Consider the following 21,309-nt stretch of genomic DNA (forward strand, 5'->3'; position numbering starts at 1 on the left):
TACACAGCTGTTAGTCTCTAAGTACACAGCACTATCAACTAATGAGCTAATCCCAGGGCAAAACGCTAATCCACTCTTTATGTTATCCCTAGTTCACTGAAAAGATGAACAGTTTCAAGCACATTGCTGCGTTCTAAACAAGATATTCAAACTCAAAAGGAGCAAAATGCTGTAATAGGTGCCCCACTATAAGCAGCCCCTCAGATATCTGATCAAACTATCAGTAATCTGGCCCAACAAGCCCTCAATCAGATTTCAGATCAATGTAATATTCCAGGCACTGAGTACACTATTCAGGAAAATCCCAACCATCTCATGACCTAGCTGCAGCCACCAAGAAGGGTAATATCTCAGTAGGAATTTCCAGGTTCCATATATATGGGACAAATTCTTGCAATTCATCAAAGCCAGCTTTAAAACTGTTCAATGCCATTATGGTGAGCATGTTTTATAACTGACATATTAAACACCACTACATGCAGGCAAAATACAATAAAGAAATAATGTGTGAATTATCTTTTTCCCACTAGATCTTATTTAACGTTTCCAGCTTTGTTTGGGCAGATCTGCCAAGCAGTAAAACAATATTCAGTATTGTTTGGTTAAAGTTTTGGTCACTGCCTTCAATATGCATAGAAAATTGGAAATCCAGGACCTATAGTTAACATATGGGGCTCCATTTATGAAGCAGCAGAGCACATAGTTTCAGGCCGTAAGACCACTGTTCCTTAACCTGTCCGCCAATACGATCAGGATGATTGACAGACCCTGCTAGCGGCTGATTGGCCGCCAGTGAGCAGGGGGTAGCATTGCACAAACATTTCACCAGAAATGCTTGTGCAATGTTAAATGAGGACAGCATATGATAAATCTACCCCATGGACTTTTTCCATTCATAATTTTTACAAAATGACAAAATGTCTAGCCTCCTCCCAAAGAGCAGAACATTGTGTACATAAATGTGTTACCTACCGCTGCCTTCACACAATCAAATAGATGAAAACCAATAACAAAACACATTGGCAGATACACATGTTGTAAAGCAGTGACCCCACCAGCCAGGCAGTTAAATCAAAATTAAACTTTCATTATTCAGATAGAGCATGCGATTTTAAACAGCTTTCCAATTTACTTCCATTAACTTAATGTGCACAGTCTTTTTATATTTAACCTTTTTCCAGCTCCTACTGAGCATGTGCAAGAACAAGTGTGTATGCATTTGTGAATGGCTGATGGCTGTCACATGGTACGTGCATGCATTTGTGAATGGCTGATGGCTGTTACATGGTACAGGGGGAGTGGAAAAAGACATAACTTTTAAAATTGTCAGAAAAAAAATCTACTACTCATTTGAAGTTCAGACTAAGTGCTATTGCATTGTCTTGTTATCTTGCATTTGCTGATTATGCAAATTTACTGTGTTGACTGGTCCCTCAATCACTACCTCAATTGCACAGGGATTTGCCGGAGGCACTAGGTCAAAAGGAAATAAAAAAAAAAGGGAGTAGATTTAAGAGTGACTTTCTACCATTTGCATTTAGTTTTGTTATAATCTGTCTGGGCCCAATGATCTAAAGCTCTCTGCCCTAGTGAGATTATCTAAGAAGTCTCATTGGAAGTGCAAGGTTCCTGAGGAAGGCAACTTTAAGACTGAAGGCTGTTTATCTAGTAATGCAGAATTCTGAATGTGAAGGAGAGACACATACATTGCATATAATTCGCAAAAAAGCCTCCCAAAGATCTAATGTTATTTCTCTCCACGTTTTTGATCATCAGGCTCTTTATTTTGTATTGTATCAAACCCCAGGAACCTTCCTCTGTCTCCAGAATCATAAGAAAGATAAAGTTATTAACGGAGTAGAGCTCTCTTGCTATGACGCATACAGCTAACTTACAACATTTTTACTTAGCTTGTACTTGTGATGATCGATACTGCAGTGACTAACTCCTGGCTAGCTTGTATAGATCAAAATAGACACCAAAATCAGGAGACTAAGAAGTGGACCTTTAGGTGCGAACTGTAAAAAACATTTCTGCTTTCTGAGTGGCATTAGATGCTACATCCCCATGGTAAAACAGCACAGACACATTTCTAAGGGAGGCACAGTTAATTCTGCTAAAGCCAGAAATACATACACTAAACAAGCAATCTATATTAAAATAGTAGGATTTACTGCTTAACATCTCCTGAGACAGGTAGCCATCATCTTCAGTTACAGTTCAATATAAAGGCGGGGCCAAGCAACTGTTTGATTTTAGCTCATGCCCTCTTTGGTGCTTCCTGGCACAGTAAATCAAGAGCATGTCAATATTTATAGCCCGTCAGCCCTAGCACTGCTGAAGTCTATGGGACTCTGCATGGTAACTGACTGGTACCAGCATATCTGTGAATTTGATTTGGAGAACAATAGGGCTGAACTGGCTACATGAGACCAAGCTGCAGTGCACTGTGTTTATATCCACTGTAACCCCCATATAATGATACTTTCTATAGGGAATATAGATGCTCTCATAACTGCACAGTGCAAATAAATGGGCTTATGACTTAGTTGTGCCACTGTCTGCTCCATGATCTGCTCACTAAAAATAACACTTTTCACTTTTTCTTTACAAAGCACCCCTAAAAACTTCCCAACCCCCTTTAAAACATATCCATATGAATATACATTGCAAACAGGCAACTGTTTACTGTCATGGTCCTCCAGTCTGTGCACACAGCCTTATCCTTCTCAATACACATAAAGCATTATTATTATATTAGCATGCACAGCTCTATCATTCTGTAAGGTAATCTGTTACATGTAGATATACACACACTTTCTATTTTTAATGTTGCTACTCCAAAGACAGCAATGTGATAGAGTACCTATACACGCTTAACTATCAGTATGAAGACATCAAGGGGTAGAGTTACTATAGGTCGAGTGGACATGATTTGCTGTAGCGAATCATGTCCGCTCGACCTCGCTAAATGTCAGCATTTAACATTGCACAAGCATTCCTTGTGAAATCCTTGTGCAATGTCGCCCCTGCTTACTTGCAGGGGGTGTCAATCATCCCGATCAGATCAGAATGATTGTTGTCCACCACTAAGGAACAGCTTCTTATGACCGCTGCTTCTTAACTTCCGTTTCAGACGAGCCTGAAACGATGAGTGTAGACAGAAACATACACTTTTATAAACACACACACAGTCACACACATGCACACACATACATACACAAACACACATGCACACACACACATGCACACAGGGCCGGCTCAACCATAGAACCAAGTGGGTCCAACAGACCCAGGCAGCACTTGACAAGGGGCAGCACTTCAGTTACTGAGTCAGTCACTCTCAGAACCAGACCACTCCTGTAATCTGTCTTCGTGGGGGAAGTCACTGGCTCCTAACAGCAAAACTTCATCATGCACAAAGACACAGAACTGGTTAGCGGCGTCAATCAAGGTGGACAAGTATATCTCTTCCCTAACTACTTATTGCACAACTGTGCATAAGCATTGGTTGCATGCAGATAGGCAGCGGCAAGGTTAGTACTTTAATATGCTAATCAGTAACATTACTACTGGGGTGGGCGTCATTGCATTCTCGGACCCAGGCAGCACAATATCTTGGGCCGGCCCAGCATGCACAAACACATGCACATGCATACACACCTATGCACATGCACACACACACACATACACACACCTATACACATGCACACACATACACATAGACAGACATAAACATATACACACACACATACATGTACACACACACACACACTTGAATACATGTACACATATTGCTATAACTCCGATGGCATGGAGCACATTATTTAGTACATTTACATGCAATGATCTATCAGTCAGAACCCACATACTTTCTGCCAATCCTCAGAAATATATAATTTCATATTGATCATGTAGCCTTCAAGATAGAAGTCGGATCTTTACGAGTTAATGCCGCAGCTGTAAAACCCCCAGAGCGAATCCAAAGAAGGGAATATTTATCCAGTCAGTCCCAGAGGGAAGGAAATGTATTACACGGCACAGTACCCTCAACTAACACTGTACAGCACCATCTACTAACATAACAAAGTGTTCTATACTAATACCTCTAACACAGCACAGAGATAGCAGACTGATATGATTCGACATTGTAGCATGAAAGAAATTTCTACTGACAGAGCACAGAGAGTGAACCCTCTACTAAACCAGCACTGACACTACTCATTAGTCATCTACTAGCAAAGCCCTCCCATTCAAATCAGTCAGAATTTCCATCCAAACATGACATAGAAGCTCAGATGGGTTTTTAACTTCTTTATTCTAAGCCATTCCAATCCATTAGTAGAGCTGCCACTAAATTTGCTGAACCTTTCAAAATGACATAAATGAAATAACAGTAAAATCTAGTTAAACACACAACAACAAAAAAACCTATATTAAACAGCCTTTTCATAGGCCTAGTTTTTCAGGAGTTTCATAGATTTTCAGGGAGGCAAAAGATAAAAGTAAAATGTGACAGCTAATTAATTCAATATTGGTGATGACTGCCTAATGTCTTTTAGTGCAGTTTTTTCACTCAAAGGGACATAGTGCAAAACGAACATGATCTAATATGTTAGAGCATGTTACTAATGCACTTGCTTGTTTATAACTATGTGTTTATCAGATAAAAAAAGGATAAAACACAAAGGGCTAGATTACAAGTGAGGCGCAAATGGTTTTGCGCTAGCGTAATCATGTTTTTGCAAGCCATTTTCCTTTTGCCGATATTAAAAGTGAAGCTTCAATCCTTTTTGCGATCTCAGAGCTGTGTTTAACTGGTTTCCAAAACAAAAAACTTGCAGAAAACACTTAAAAAATACATTACAAAGTACAGTTACACTCATATTAACACTGCCTAATAAAAAAAAGTTACAAGGGCTCAAAGACAAAAGATCTCAAGTGTTGGAAAAAAAGGCAGGCAAATGGCTTTAACATTGAGACACATACTGTACATATACATTGCTAAATAAGTATTTGTATGTGTGTGTATATATATATATATATATATATATGTGTGTTTATATATGTGTACATATATATGAATGTATTTATATGTGCATAGGTGATGTTTATGCAGAATGAAGCTGCAAGTTTATGATAATGATTACAAGGTAATTAATCAGAATAGCTTCCAATTTGGCAACCTTGTGAAAAACCATTTGAGACACTGAATAGCTATTCTAATGGGTTGGAATAGACCCCACAGGACTGAGGCGAAAATGACTAACACACAGAGACACCACATGTTTAGCTCTCCATTATACCTCCACCAGCACAGAAAGAACTCTCTGCCTTCACCAGAAAACCTTCATTAGCACAACATTGAGAGAGCACGCTATACACATGGTACTGAGAGAGCACCTCCACCAGCACAACACTGGATAAAACTCCCTTACACACATGGTACTGAGAGAGCACCTCCACCAGCACAACACTGGATAAAACTCCCTTACACACATGGTACTGAGAGAGCACCTCCACCAGCACAACACTGGGAAAACTCCCTTACACGCATGGTACTGAGAGAGCACCTCCACCAGCACAACACTGGGAAAACTCCCTTACACACATGGTACTGAGAGAGCACCCCCACCAGCACAACACTGGGAAAACTCCCTTACACACATGGTACTGAGAGAGCCCCTCCACTAGCACAACACTGGGAAAACTCCCTTACACACATGGTACTGAGAGAGCCCCTCCACCAGCACAACACTGGATAAAAGTCCCTTACACACATGGTACTGAGAGAGCACCTCCACCAGCACAACACTGGATAAACTACCTTACACACATGGTACTGAGAGAGCACCTCCACCAGCACAACACTGGATAAAACTCCCTTACACACATGGTACTGAGAGAGCACCTCCACCAGCACAACACTGGATAAAACTACCTTACACACATGGTACTGAGAGAGCACCTCCACCAGCACAACACTGGATAAAACTCCCTTACACACATGGTACTGAGAGAGCACCTCCACCAGCACAACACTGGGAAAACTCCCTTACACGCATGGTACTGAGAGAGCACCTCCACCAGCACAACACTGGGAAAACTCCCTTACACACATGGTACTGAGAGAGCACCCCCACCAGCACAACACTGGGAAAACTCCCTTACACACATGGTACTGAGAGAGCACCCCCACCAGCAAAACACTGAGAAAACTCCCTTACACACATGGTACTGAGAGAGCACCTCCACTAGCACAACACTGGGAAAACTCCCTTACACACATGGTACTGAGAGAGCCCCTCCACCAGCACAACACTGGGAAAACTCCCTTACACACATGGTACTGAGAGAGCACCTCCACCAGCACAACACTGGGAAAACTCCCTTACACACATGGTACTGAGAGAGCACCTCCACCAGCACAACACTGGATAAAACTCCCTTACACACATAGTACTGAGAGAGCACCTCCACCAGCACAACACTGGGAAAACTCCCTTACACACATGGTACTGAGAGAGCACCTCCACCAGCACAACACTGGGAAAACTCCCTTACACACATGGTACTGAGAGAGCACCTCCACCAGCACAACACTGGATAAAAGTCCCTTACACACATGGTACTGAGAGAGCACCTCCACCAGCACAACACTGGATAAAAGTCCCTTACACACATGGTACTGAGAGAGCCCCTCCATTAGCACAACACTGGGAAAACTCCCTTACACACACGGTACTGAGAGAGCACCTCCACCAGCACAACACTGGGAAAACTCCCTTACACACATGGTACTGAGAGAGCCCCTCCATTAGCACAACACTGGGAAAACTCCCTTACACACATGGTACTGAGAGAGCACCTCCACTAGCACAACACTGGGAAAACTCCCTTACACACATGGTACTGAGAGAGCACCTCCACTAGCACAACACTGGGAAAACTCCCTTACAACACATGGTACTGAGAGAGCACCTCCACAACACTGGATAAACTACCTTACACACATGGTACTGAGAGAGCCCCTCCACCAGCACAACACTGGATAAAACTCCCTTACACACATGGTACTGAGAGAGCACCCCCACCAGCAAAACACTGGGAAAACTCCCTTACACACATGGTACTGAGAGAGCACCCCCACCAGCACAACACTGGGAAAACTCCCTTACACACATGGTACTGAGAGAGCACCTCCACCAGCACAACACTGGGAAAACTCCCTTACACACATGATACTGAGAGAGCACATCCACTAGCACAACACTGGGAAAATTCCCTTACACACATGGTACTGAGAGAGCACCTCCATTAGCACAACACTGGGAAAACTACCTTACACACATGGTACTGAGAGAGCCCCTCCACTAGCACAACACTGGGAAAACTCCCTTACACACATGGTACTGAGAGAGCACCTCCACCAGCACAACACTGGGAAAACTCCCTTACACACATGGTACTGAGAGAGCACCTCCACTAGCACAACACTGGGAAAACTCCCTTAACACACATGGTACTGAGAGAGCACCTCCATTAGCACAACACTGGGAAAACTCCCTTACACACATGGTACTGAGAGAGCACCTCCACCAGCACAACACTGGGAAAACTCCCTTACACACATGGTACTGAGAGAGCACCCCCACCAGCACAACACTGGGAAAACTCCCTTACACGCATGGTACTGAGAGAGCCCCTCCACTAGCACAACACTGGGAAAACTCCCTTACACACATGGTACTGAGAGAGCACCTCCACCAGCACAACACTGGGAAAACTCCCTTACACACATGGTACTGAGAGAGCACCTCCACTAGCACAACACTGGGAAAACTCCCTTAACACACATGGTACTGAGAGAGCACCTCCATTAGCACAACACTGGGAAAACTCCCTTACACACATGGTACTGAGAGAGCACCTCCACCAGCACAACACTGGGAAAACTCCCTTACACACATGGTACTGAGAGAGCACCCCCACCAGCACAACACTGGGAAAACTCCCTTACACACATGGTACTGAGAGAGCACCTCCACCAGCACAACACTGGGAAAACTCCCTTACACACATGGTACTGAGAGAGCACCTCCACTAGCACAACACTGGGAAAACTCCCTTACACACATGGTACTGAGAGAGCACCTCCACCAGCACAACACTGGGAAAACTCCCTTACACGCATGGTACTGAGAGAGCACCTCCACCAGCACAACACTGGATAAACTACCTTACACACATGGTACTGAGAGAGCCCCTCCACCAGCACAACACTGGATAAACTACCTTACACACATGGTACTGAGAGAGCCCCTCCACCAGCACAACACTGGATAAAACTCCCTTACACACATGGTACTGAGAGAGCACCTCCACCAGCACAACACTGGATAAAACTCCCTTACAGACATGGTATTGAGAGAGCCCCTCCACCAGCACAACACTGGATAAAACTCCCTTACAGACATGGTATTGAGAGAGCACCTCCACCAGCACAACACTGGATAAAACTCCCTTACACGCATGGTATTGAGAGAGCACCTCCACCAGCACAACACTGGATAAAACTCCCTTACACACATGGTACTGAGAGAGCACCTCCATCAGCACAACATCTGGAAAACGTTTGTTCCTATGGTATTTGTTGCTGAAGAGATAGCTAGGTTGGTGTCTGGAGCACTTTATGGCAGGAAATTGTATTGCCATGTAGTGCTCTTGCAAATGGATAACATTCTTGCAAAACTGCTGCCATATAGTGCCCCAGACACGTGCACGCTCCTGAACTTAAGTCCCTGCATGGTGCTTTCAAATACCTTAAAGTGATGGTAAATTCATACCAACTGCTCAACATATTTTAAAAGCTCTTAACCTAACTAGCATATCAATATGCTTTTTTTATAATATTCAGCGAGGTCTGGCGGACCTGATCCGCACTGTCGGATCAGGTCCGCCAGACTTTCATAGCTAGGGGCCATAGTCTTTCTTGTTCAGACATCTGTGGGAAGTCTTATTTATTTCACACTCTCTCTACTGACACAGCACAGGGCACCTCACACTCCCTCAACTGACACAGCACCTCACACTCCCTCAACTGACACAGCACCTCACACTCCCTCAACTGACACAGCACTGACACAGCACCTCACACTCCCTCAACTGACACAGCACCTCACACTCCCTCAACTGACACAGCACCTCACACTCCCTCAACTGACACAGCACCTCACACTCCCTCAACTGACACAGCACCTCACACTCCCTCAACTGACACAGCACCTCACACTCCCTCTACTGACACAGCACCTCACACTCCCTCTACTGACACAGCACCTCACACTCCCTCTACTGACACAGCACCTCACACTCCCTCTACTGACACAGCACAGGGCACCTCACACTCCCTCTACTGACACAGCACAGGGCACCTCACACTCCCTCTACTGACACAGCACAGGGCACCTCACACTCCCTCTACTGACACAGCACAGGGCACCTCACACACCCTCTACTGACACAGCACAGGGCACCTCACACTCCCTCTACTGACACAGCACAGGGCACCTCACACTCCCTCTACTGACACAGCACAGGGCACCTCACACTCCCTCTACTGACACAGCACAGGGCACCTCACACACCCTCTACTGACACAGCACAGGGCACCTCACACTCCCTCTACTGACACAGCACAGGGCACCTCACACTCCCTCTACTGACACAGCACAGGGCACCTCACACACCCTCTACTGACACAGCACAGGGCACCTCACACTCCCTCTACTGACACAGCACAGGGCACCTCACACTCCCTCTACTGACACAGCACAGGGCACTTCACACTCCCTCTACTGACACAGCACAGGGCACCTCACACTCCCTCTACTGACACAGCACAGGGCACCTCACACTCCCTCTACTGACACAGCACAGGGCACCTCACACTCCCTCTACTGACACAGCACAGGGCACCTCACACTCCCTCTACTGACACAGCACAGGGCACCTCACACTCCCTCTACTGACACAACACAGGGCACCTCACACTCCCTCTACTGACACAGCACAGGGCACCTCACACTCCCTCTACTGACACAGCACAGGGCACCTCACACTCCCTCTACTGACACAGCACAGGGCACCTCACACTCCCTCTACTGACACAGCACAGGGCACCTCACACTCCCTCTACTGACACAGCACAGGGCACCTCACACTCCCTCTACTGACACAGCACAGGGCACCTCACACTCCCTCTACTGACACAGCACAGGGCACCTCAAACTCCCTCTACTGACACAGCACAGGGCACCTCACACTCCCTCTACTGACACAGCACAGGGCACCTCACACTCCCTCTACTGACACAGCACAGGGCACCTCACACTCCCTCTACTGACACAGCACAGGGCACCTCACACTCCCTCTACTGACACAGCACAGGGCACCTCACACTCCCTCTACTGACACAGCACAGGGCACCTCAAACTCCCTCTACTGACACAGCACAGGGCACCTCACACTCCCTCTACTGACACAGCACAGGGCACCTCACACTCCCTCTACTGACACAGCACAGGCCACCTCACACTCCCTCTACTAACACAGCACAGGGCACCTCACACTCCCTCTACTGACACAGCACAGGGCACCTCACACTCCCTTTACTGACACATCACAGGGCACCTCACACTCCCTTTACTGACACAGCACAGGGCACCTGACACTCCCTCTACTGACACAGCACAGGGCACCTCACACTCCCTTTACTGACACATCACAGGGCACCTCACACTCCCTCTACTGACACAGCACAGGGCACCTCACACTCCCTTTACTGACACATCACAGGGCACCTCACACTCCCTTTACTGACACAGCACAGGAGCAACCCAAACTCTCTGAGAGATAATAGAACACTCATGAACTCTCTTCTTAAAGTGAAAGTCAACTATACGTTTTGAAATGCTAGGGTTAACTGTTGAAACAAATAAAGGGCACTTTCATTCATGAAGTATAAGATACTTCATGCAGAAAGTGCCTTTATTCGTTTCAACCGATCGCTGTTCTTAGCTACTACGGCAGCCCACCGCCAAAACATTTTTTTGCTAAGAGGTGATGTCTTCACCGCTTAGCCAATAGCCATGCAGTAAATCCGGTTTGGCGCTTAGCTGCTGATTGGTGGCTGCACATAGATTCCTTGTATTATTGGCTCACCCATGCTATTTCTTCAACAAAGGATATCAAAAGAATGAAGCAAATTAGATAATAGAAGTCAATTTTAATGTTGTTTAAAATTGTATTCTCTATCTGAATCATGAAAGAAAAAGTTTGGGTTTCATGTCCATTTAACAGCACTGGCACACTAAACGTCGCACAGTCTACATTGCATGCTATATGGTACTAGTGTAACATCATTTTTAATAAACACAGTTTACGAAACCTCAATGTCTAAGAAAAGAGAGTAACTCCCTAACTCCCCTACCTGTCACGTTGTTCGTCACGCACAGCACAATGTTGCTCACAGGTAATTGCCAAAGGAATTGTAGTGTCCTTTCAATGCTACAGCCTACAAAGCAAAAGAAAGAAAGGTCAGGCCAGATCAAAAGTCCATTCAAAGTCTGTAAATTTGGTTCAGTAGTTTTTAAATAGGGAAGAAAAAAAAACAATGAAAAAAGGCCTATGGGAAAAAAAACAGACAATTAATCAGACGTACAGGAAAATCTACATAACATGTTAACAATATTCATATTTGCCAAATATTAAGTTGTACACATCTTTATATGCAAATCAGTTTGGAAGATCCTTGTGTATTTAGGAAACTGAGAAAATATTATTAATGTGAATTAATGAGTTTTTAGCAACATCAAAATCGACTTCTACAGAGCTATTACTTATCCAGACAGCCAGTAGATATCTTAATTTCTACAATATTTACCCAGCTCAGGGAGAGTTCTTATTTGGATTGTTTAAAATGTAGAAGCTGCACAAAAACAGTAAGTTAGAGCATTTTTTGTATAGAGGCTGTATTTTTGGGGAAATATGACAAAAGCACACTATGTGCAGGTCTTCAAAAAGTAGCAATTCCTTAAGGCTAATTGGTATGATGAGCCAGGTAAGGAGCTGCTGACCCCAATAAAAAAAACACCTATGTCATATAGGTACCAGTACAGTGTTACAACTCCAAATCCCTAAATGCAACTTTACCCCATCAATAGGAATATCTAATCCAGCTCCCAGAACTGAGCTTAATCCTTAGGGTGACTTGGTCCCTATCTCTATTAACCCTGATAATCCCCCTAATCTAGTCTCCCCAAAAACCCAATGTATCCCCAACACAACACACCTACCAGTGATCAACCCATCTAAAATGGTATCTACCCTTAACGATTGTCCCAAAGCCCAAACAACCCCCAACAAATCCCCATCATTCCACTGCACTTCAGCAAAAATGCAACCTCTATTTGTGATGCCCCCATAGCAAATATCCCCTCTATTACCTAACACCCTAAATCACACCAAAAAAATTACTTTGATAAAAAAAAAAAAAATATTGAGAAGCCCTTAATATGGCCTTACCTGAATTATTCAGCCTCTTTATTGCTAGTCCCTCTCTTCAGCCCTACTCCTTGTGGACCTCCTCCAGGGACAGGCCTATATGTTAAATAATGGTAATTCTAGTTGATTCATTTCATTAACCAATCAGATCTAAGGACGGGCAGGGTCATTATGAAAACTAAGACAACACCCTCTTCTAATTGTTCTGACACCAACAGTTTAGCATGTGAATTCCAGTTGTTTTTCAAGGGTTTACACATGTGTAATGGTTCAACAAAGCTTTAAATGAGATAAATATCATGAGGCAGAGCTTCCCAAGGTTCATTTAATAAAAACCTGAGCAGCAGACCTGGAAATATAAAGCTTCAAAATAGCAAACTTCAATGTGGCTCGTGCATGTGCAGTAGAGAAAAATATGAAAATCAGTTGTTGAAGCATGTGCAGATGTCCTCTTTCAAAGGGACATGCAAGTAAACATTTTTAACTATTATTCTTCTATAATCGTTAGAGGGGTTAAACAAATAGGCTTAAATTCTATAAAGCCTCTTTGAAAAACTAATATCTCACAGAAAAAACTTGCCTCAACATCACAACTTAAAAATAGCATTAACTTTAAAGCGAAATTCCACTTTAAATGAATCCCACATCCCAAAACATCATCCCCCATTGTTCACAAGCTTACAAAACAGAAGATTTATTTTTTTTAAAAGATCCTCTATAAATAAAACAGTCCACCCTAACATACAGGGGGAAAATGCTTTAAAAAAGTTAAAAAGAAATAAAAGCATCAGCTTTGAATAAGTGAGACATGACTAAGGATGTGACAATTGAAAGTTCCATGAGATGGCCAGATATTCAAAAGGGATCCATCGTCATGTCGAGAAAGCTGGCAAAATATTACAAGCGGCTGACAAAATATTTCAAGCGAGTGACAATGCTCGTAATATATTCCAAACAGCATCGCCACCTACATTGATGATGTAAAATAAAGGATACATTTAAAATATATCACACAACAACGTAAACGTACCTCAGCCTACAAGAATAACCACTACTCTGCTTCTATTGCTATTACCCCCTACACCATTAACCCCTAAACCACCACATCCCCCATCACAAACTCACCTGGTACACTAGTATACCCTAAACTGCAATAACCCCTACACTATTTAACCCCTAAATCGCTATTACCCACACTGCAATAACTCCTACTGTACTTAATCTCTTTACCGCAACATCACCACCACAATAAATTTCCTACTCTATTAACCTCTAAACCGCCAATACACCCACCGCAATAACCCCCTACTCTGATTAACCGCTTAATGGCCATTACCCCATTGCAAACTATCCCCTAAAACCTAAGTTTAAAAACCTATTCTAAAAAAATGCCCTGAAAAGAGCATGTGTTTTAGCTCTTTTGGCAAATAAAAAAACAGAATTTATGTTTACCTGATAAATTACTTTCTCCAACGGTGTGTCCGGTCCACGGCGTCATCCTTACTTGTGGGATATTCTCTTCCCCAACAGGAAATGGCAAAGAGCCCAGCAAAGCTGGTCACATGATCCCTCCTAGGCTCCGCCTTCCCCAGTCATTCGACCGACGTAAAGGAGGAATATTTGCATAGGAGAAACCATATGATACCGTGGTGACTGTAGTTAAAGAAAATAAATTATCAGACCTGATCAAAAAACCAGGGCGGGCCGTGGACCGGACACACCGTTGGAGAAAGTAATTTATCAGGTAAACATAAATTCTGTTTTCTCCAACATAGGTGTGTCCGGTCCACGGCGTCATCCTTACTTGTGGGAACCAATACCAAAGCTTTAGGACACGGATGAAGGGAGGGAGCAAATCAGGTCACCTAGATGGAAGGCACCACGGCTTGCAAAACCTTTCTCCCAAAAATAGCCTCAGAAGAAGCAAAAGTATCAAACTTGTAAAATTTAGTAAAAGTGTGCAGTGAAGACCAAGTCGCTGCCCTACATATCTGATCAACAGAAGCCTCGTTCTTGAAGGCCCATGTGGAAGCCACAGCCCTAGTGGAATGAGCTGTGATTCTTTCAGGAGGCTGCCGTCCGGCAGTCTCGTAAGCCAATCTGATGATGCTTTTAATCCAAAAAGAGAGAGAGGTAGAAGTTGCTTTTTGACCTCTCCTTTTACCAGAATAAACAACAAACAAGGAAGATGTTTGTCTAAAATCCTTTGTAGCATCTAAATAGAATTTTAGAGCACGAACAACATCCAAATTGTGCAACAAACGTTCCTTCTTTGAAACTGGATTCGGACACAAAGAAGGCACGACTATCTCCTGGTTAATGTTTTTGTTAGAAACAACTTTCGGAAGAAAACCAGGTTTAGTACGTAAAACCACCTTATCTGCATGGAACACCAGATAAGGAGGAGAACACTGCAGAGCAGATAATTCTGAAACTCTTCTAGCAGAAGAAATTGCAACCAAAAACAAAACTTTCCAAGATAATAACTTAATATCAACGGAATGTAAGGGTTCAAACGGAACCCCCTGAAGAACTGAAAGAACTAAATTGAGACTCCAAGGAGGAGTCAAAGGTTTGTAAACAGGCTTGATTCTAACCAGAGCCTGAACAAAGGCTTGAACATCTGGCACAGCTGCCAGTTTTTTGTGAAGTAACACAGACAAGGCAGAAATCTGTCCCTTCAAGGAACTAGCAGATAATCCTTTCTCCAAACCTTCTTGAAAGAAGGATAGAATCTTAGGAATTTTTACCTTGTCCCAAGGGAATCCTTTAGATTCACACCAACAGATATATTTTTTCCATATTTTGTGGTAAATTTTTCTAGTTACAGGCTTTCTGGCCTGAACAAGAGTATCAATGACAGAATCTGAGAACCCTCGCTTTGATAAGATCAAGCGTTCAATCTCCAAGCAGTCAGTTGGAGTGAGACCAGATTCGGATGTTCGAACGGACCTTGAACAAGAAGGTCTCGTCTCAAAGGTAGCTTCCATGGTGGAGCCGATGACATATTCACCAGGTCTGCATACCAAGTCCTGCGTGGCCACGCAGGAGCTATCAAGATCACCGATGCTCTCTCCTGATTGATCCTGGCTACCAGCCTGGGGATGAGAGGAAACGGCGGGAATACATAAGCTAGTTTGAAGGTCCAAGGTGCTACTAGTGCATCTACTAGAGTCGCCTTGGGATCCCTGGATCTGGACCCGTAGCAAGGAACCTTGAAGTTCTGACGAGAGGCCATCAGATCCATGTCTGGAATGCCCCACAATTGAGTGATTTGGGCAAAGATTTCCGGATGGAGTTCCCACTCCCCCGGATGAAATGTCTGACGACTCAGAAAATCCGCTTCCCAATTTTACACTCCTGGGATGTGGATTGCAGACAAGTGGCAGGAGTGAGTCTCCGCCCATTGAATGATTTTGGTCACTTCTTCCATCGCCAGGGAACTCCTTGTTCCCCCCTGATGGTTGATGTACGCAACAGTCGTCATGTTGTCTGATTGAAACCGTATGAACTTGGCCTTTGCTAGCTGAGGCCAAGCCTTGAGAGCATTGAGTATCGCTCTCAGTTCCAGAATATTTATCGGTAGAAGAGATTCTTCCCGAGACCAAAGACCCTGAGCTTTCAGGGGTCCCCAGACCGCGCCCCAGCCCACCAGACTGGCATCGGTCGTGACAATGACCCACTCTGGTCTGCGGAAGCTCATCCCCTGTGACAGGTTGTCCAGGGACAGCCACCAACGGAGTGAATCTCTGGTCCTCTGATTTACTTGTATCGTCGGAGACAAGTCTGTATAGTCCCCATTCCACTGACTGAGCATGCACAGTTGTAATGGTCTTAGATGAATGCGTGCAAAAGGAACTATGTCCATTGCCGCTACCATCAAACCTATTACTTCCATGCACTGCGCTATGGAAGGAAGAGGAACAGAATGAAGTATTTGACAAGAGTTCAGAAGTTTTGATTTTCTGGCCTCTGTCAGAAAAATCCTCATTTCTAAGGAGTCTATTATTGTTCCCAAGAAGGGAACCCTTGTTGACGGAGACAGAGAACTTTTTTCTGCGTTCACTTTCCACCCGTGAGATCTGAGAAAGGCCAGGACAATGTCCGTGTGAGCCTTTGCTTGAGGAAGGGACGACGCTTGAATCAGAATGTCGTCCAAGTAAGGTACTACTGCAATGCCCCTTGGTCTTAGCACCGCTAGAAGGGACCCTAGTACCTTTGTGAAAATCCTTGGAGCAGTGGCTAATCCGAACGGAAGTGCCACAAACTGGTAATGCTTGTCCAGGAATGCGAACCTTAGGAACCGATGATGTTCCTTGTGGATAGGAATATGTAGATACGCATCCTTTAAATCCACCGTGGTCATGAATTGACCTTCCTGGATGGAAGGAAGAATAGTTCGAATGGTTTCCATTTTGAACGATGGAACCTTGAGAAACTTGTTTAGGATCTTGAGATCTAAGATTGGTCTGAATGTTCCCTCTTTTTTGGGAACTACGAACAGATTGGAGTAGAACCCCATCCCTTGTTCTCCTAATGGAACAGGATGAATCACTCCCATTTTTAACAGGTCTTCTACACAATGTAAGAATGCCTGTTTTTTTATGTGGTCTGAAGACAATTGAGACCTGTGGAACCTCCCCCTTGGGGGAAGCCCCTTGAATTCCAGAAGATAACCTTGGGAGACTATTTCTAGCGCCCAAGGATCCAGAACATCTCTTGCCCAAGCCTGAGCGAAGAGAGAGAGTCTGCCCCCCACCAGATCCGGTCCCGGATCGGGGGCCAACATCTCATGCTGTCTTGGTAGCAGTGGCAGGTTTCTTGGCCTGCTTTCCTTTGTTCCAGCCTTGCATTGGTCTCCAGGCTGGCTTGGCTTGAGAAGTATTACCCTCTTGCTTAGAGGACGTAGCACTTGGGGCTGGTCCGTTTCTGCGAAAGGGACGAAAATTAGGTTTATTTTTGGCCTTGAAAGACCTATCCTGAGGAAGGGCGTGGCCCTTGCCCCCAGTGATATCAGAGATAATCTCTTTCAAGTCAGGGCCAAACAGCGTTTTCCCCTTGAAAGGAATGTTAAGCAATTTGTTCTTGGAAGACGCATCCGCTGACCAAGATTTTAACCAAAGCGCTCTGCGCGCCACAATAGCAAAACCAGAATTTTTCGCCGCTAACCTAGCCAATTGCAAAGTGGCATCTAGGGTGAAAGAATTAGCCAATTTGAGAGCACGAATTCTGTCCATAATCTCCTCATAAGAAGAAGAATTATTATTGATCGCCTTTTCTAGCTCATCGAACCAGAAACACGCGGCTGTAGTGACAGGAACAATGCATGAAATTGGTTGTAGAAGGTAACCTTGCTGAACAAACATCTTTTTAAGCAAACCTTCTAATTTTTTATCCATAGGATCTTTGAAAGCACAACTATCTTCTATGGGTATAGTGGTGCGTTTGTTTAGAGTAGAAACCGCCCCCTCGACCTTGGGGACTGTCTGCCATAAGTCCTTTCTGGGGTCGACCATAGGAAACAATTTTTTAAATATGGGGGGAGGGACGAAAGGTATACCGGGCCTTTCCCATTCTTTATTTACGATGTCCGCCACCCGCTTGGGTATAGGAAAAGCTTCGGGGGGCCCCGGGACCTCTAGGAACTTGTCCATTTTACATTTTAAATTCTCACAATCATCCAGAGTGGATAACACCTCCTTAAGCAGAGCGCGGAGATGTTCCAATTTAAATTTAAATGTAATCACATCAGGTTCAGCTTGTTGAGAAATTTTCCCTGAATCTGAAATTTCTCCCTCAGACAAAACCTCCCTGGCCCCCTCAGACTGGTGTAGGGGCCCTTCAGAACCAATATCATCAGCGTCCTCATGCTCTTCAGTATTTTCTAAAACAGAGCAGTCGCGCTTTCGCTGATAAGTGGGCATTTTGGCTAAAATGTTTTTGATAGAATTATCCATTACAGCCGTTAATTGTTGCATAGTAAGGAGTATTGGCGCGCTAGATGTACTAGGGGCCTCCTGTGTGGGCAAGACTGGTGTAGACGAAGGAGGGGATGATGCAGTACCATGCTTACTCCCCTCACTTGAGGAATCATCTTGGGCATCATTTTCTCTAAATTTTGTGTCACATAAATCACATCTATTTAAATGAGAAGGAACCTTGGCTTCCCCACATTCAGAACACAGTCTATCTGGTAGTTCAGACATGTTAAACAGGCAAAAACTTGATAACAAAGTACAAAAAACGTTTTAAAATAAACCGTTACTGTCACTTTAAATTTTAAACTGAACACACTTTATTACTGCAATTGCGAAAAAGTATGAAGGAATTGTTCAAAATTCACCAAAATTTCACCACAGTGTCTTAAAGCCTTAAAAGTATTGCACACCAAATTTGGAAGCTTTAACCCTTAAAATAACGGAACCGAAGCCGTTTTTATATTTAACCCCTTTACAGTCCCTGGTATCTGCTTTGCTGAGACCCAACAAAGCCCAAAGGGGAATACGATACCAAATGACGCCTTCAGAAAGTCTTTTCTATGTATCAGAGCTCCTCACACATGCATCTGCATGTCATGCTTCTCAAAAACAAGTGCGCAATACAGGCGCGAAAATGAGACTCTGCCTATGATTAGGGAAAGCCCCTAGAGAATAAGGTGTGATTGAATAATAAAAACTACAGTTAAACACTAAAAAACTCTAAGCCATCTCCGTGGAGATGTTGCCTGTACAACGGCAAAGAGAATGACTGGGGAAGGCGGAGCCTAGGAGGGATCATGTGACCAGCTTTGCTGGGCTCTTTGCCATTTCCTGTTGGGGAAGAGAATATCCCACAAGTAAGGATGACGCCGTGGACCGGACACACCTATGTTGGAGAAATCCTTGCCTATAAAAAGCCCCCCCACCCCACCCCAAAAAAGTGCAAAAAATCAAAATTTCTATTCACCAACTTGAATCCGGCTCGTTGGGGGGGGGGGGCAGCTGCAGGTCCATCGCGATGCTCCTTTGGGGCTTTACTCTCCTTCCATCCAATGCGTCTTTCCCTGTAAAGTATTTTGTGTCTCAGGCCCCGATATTCAAAACATTGACAAACCGTTGAGAAACTGCCTATTTGGGTAGTCAGGCTCACAGTCAGTCAGGTCAGTGGTGGCGCTCCTCGGAGGCTGTCCTCTTCTTCCATCTGAAGCATCTTCTTTTCTTCTATCTTCCATCCAATGCGTCTTTTTTTCTTCCATCTTCCATCCGATGTGTCTTCATGCTGTCCCTGCAGCACACTGACAATTGAATGCAAGGTTCCCCCTTACATAGGGGTGCCCTTGCATTTATATTGGCTTACTTTAAAATTCCAATTTAAATCAGCTTTCATTCTATTCACTGGGCACCCCTATATAAGGGTGAACCTTGCATTCAATCATCAGTGTGTTGCAGTAACAGCATGAAGTCACATCGGATGGAAGATGGAAGAAAAAAAGATGCATTGGATGGAAGATAGAAGAAAAGAAGATGCTTCAGATGGAAGATGGAAAAAGCGGACAGCCCCCGAGGAGTGCCGCCATTAACCTGACTGACTGTGAGCCTGGCTACCCAAACAAGCAGTTTCTCAACGGTTTGTCAATGTTTTGAATATCAGGTCCTGAGACACAAAATACTTTACAGGGACGATACAGTCTTTATAAATTCTGCATGCAGGGCCAAGGTGAAAAATCCGATCACACCTCTAAAAAGCCCAAGAACACCCATGAGCAGCCCCTGGAGATAAATTTCATTCTATCGGTGAGACTGCTTTATTAACAAATAAAAACATTTTGCATCAACTTTTTGCAAGCATGTGTCTTTAGTCAGCTTTCCTGCATGCCTCACAATCCAATGAGAGCTGTGCAAGACATGCAGCAAAGGTGACTAAGAAATTGCTGGAAAAGATCAATGCTCAATGAATTTCAAACTTCATCTCTCGTTTACAAGCCCCTCTGCAACCATACAAGAATCTATGAATCTCGGCCAAAATTATAAGTCAGCAACAAAGCAATAATAAAATGTTCTAACACATTAGAGCATTTTCTTTTTGCACTTTTATGTCCTGTTAATACCAGATCAAGATAACTGTTTGTTCTGATTTCAGGAGTTATGACCATCTGGAGTTTCTAATAAACTTGGAAGCCACGCTGATCAGCTAATTCAGTTTTACTATATAAGTACTAGTCATTTTTGATATCTGACTAATGAATAGTATTGGGTACTGGCCAGAAAGATCGATTGTAGATGTTAAAAATCCACACAGTTGGCTTATATGCCCCCTTAAAGTAAATTTATTTACACTACAAAATGCCTACAGCATTGTGTTCCCACTAATTAAAAGGACGTGATTAGAAAAGCATTTGAAGCACTAGAAAATTATTGTTGCAGACATTTTGCACATTTCACCTATTATTATTATTGCAGCAAAAAGCTGCACCACCTTACAGCATCAAAGGGTCTTAAATCAGCCAGACTGCAACAACGTTTCGGACCCTAGTCCTTAGTCATGTATGATTATACACACACTGACAACACTTTAAAATACCTATACAGACCCCACACCCGAATACCTAAAAATATATACTTATCTTCATACCTCCCCCTAGTGGATATATGCACACAATACATTCAATAGTTAATGCATATCAGTTCCCAACATGATTTTTACTATCAAAGATTCTTATTATAAGTCCTAATCCAAAGGTAATAAATCATTACAAAAATATTGATC

The 21,309-nt window shown here is 43.8% G+C and overlaps 1 long non-coding RNA gene across 1 annotated transcript in view; it reads right to left on the reverse strand.

Moving 5' to 3' along the window:
* Positions 1-21,309, reverse strand: part of LOC128663148 (uncharacterized) — a 398,262-nt gene that overhangs the window by 247,156 nt on the left and 129,797 nt on the right. Inside the window, exon 2 of the long non-coding RNA XR_008402832.1 lies at positions 11,492-11,575. This is a non-coding gene — a long non-coding RNA (uncharacterized LOC128663148). The remainder of the gene's footprint in view (positions 1-11,491; positions 11,576-21,309) is intronic.

Source organism: Bombina bombina, chromosome 6, assembly GCF_027579735.1.
Source record: "Bombina bombina isolate aBomBom1 chromosome 6, aBomBom1.pri, whole genome shotgun sequence".
Classification (NCBI taxonomy): domain Eukaryota; kingdom Metazoa; phylum Chordata; class Amphibia; order Anura; family Bombinatoridae; genus Bombina; species Bombina bombina.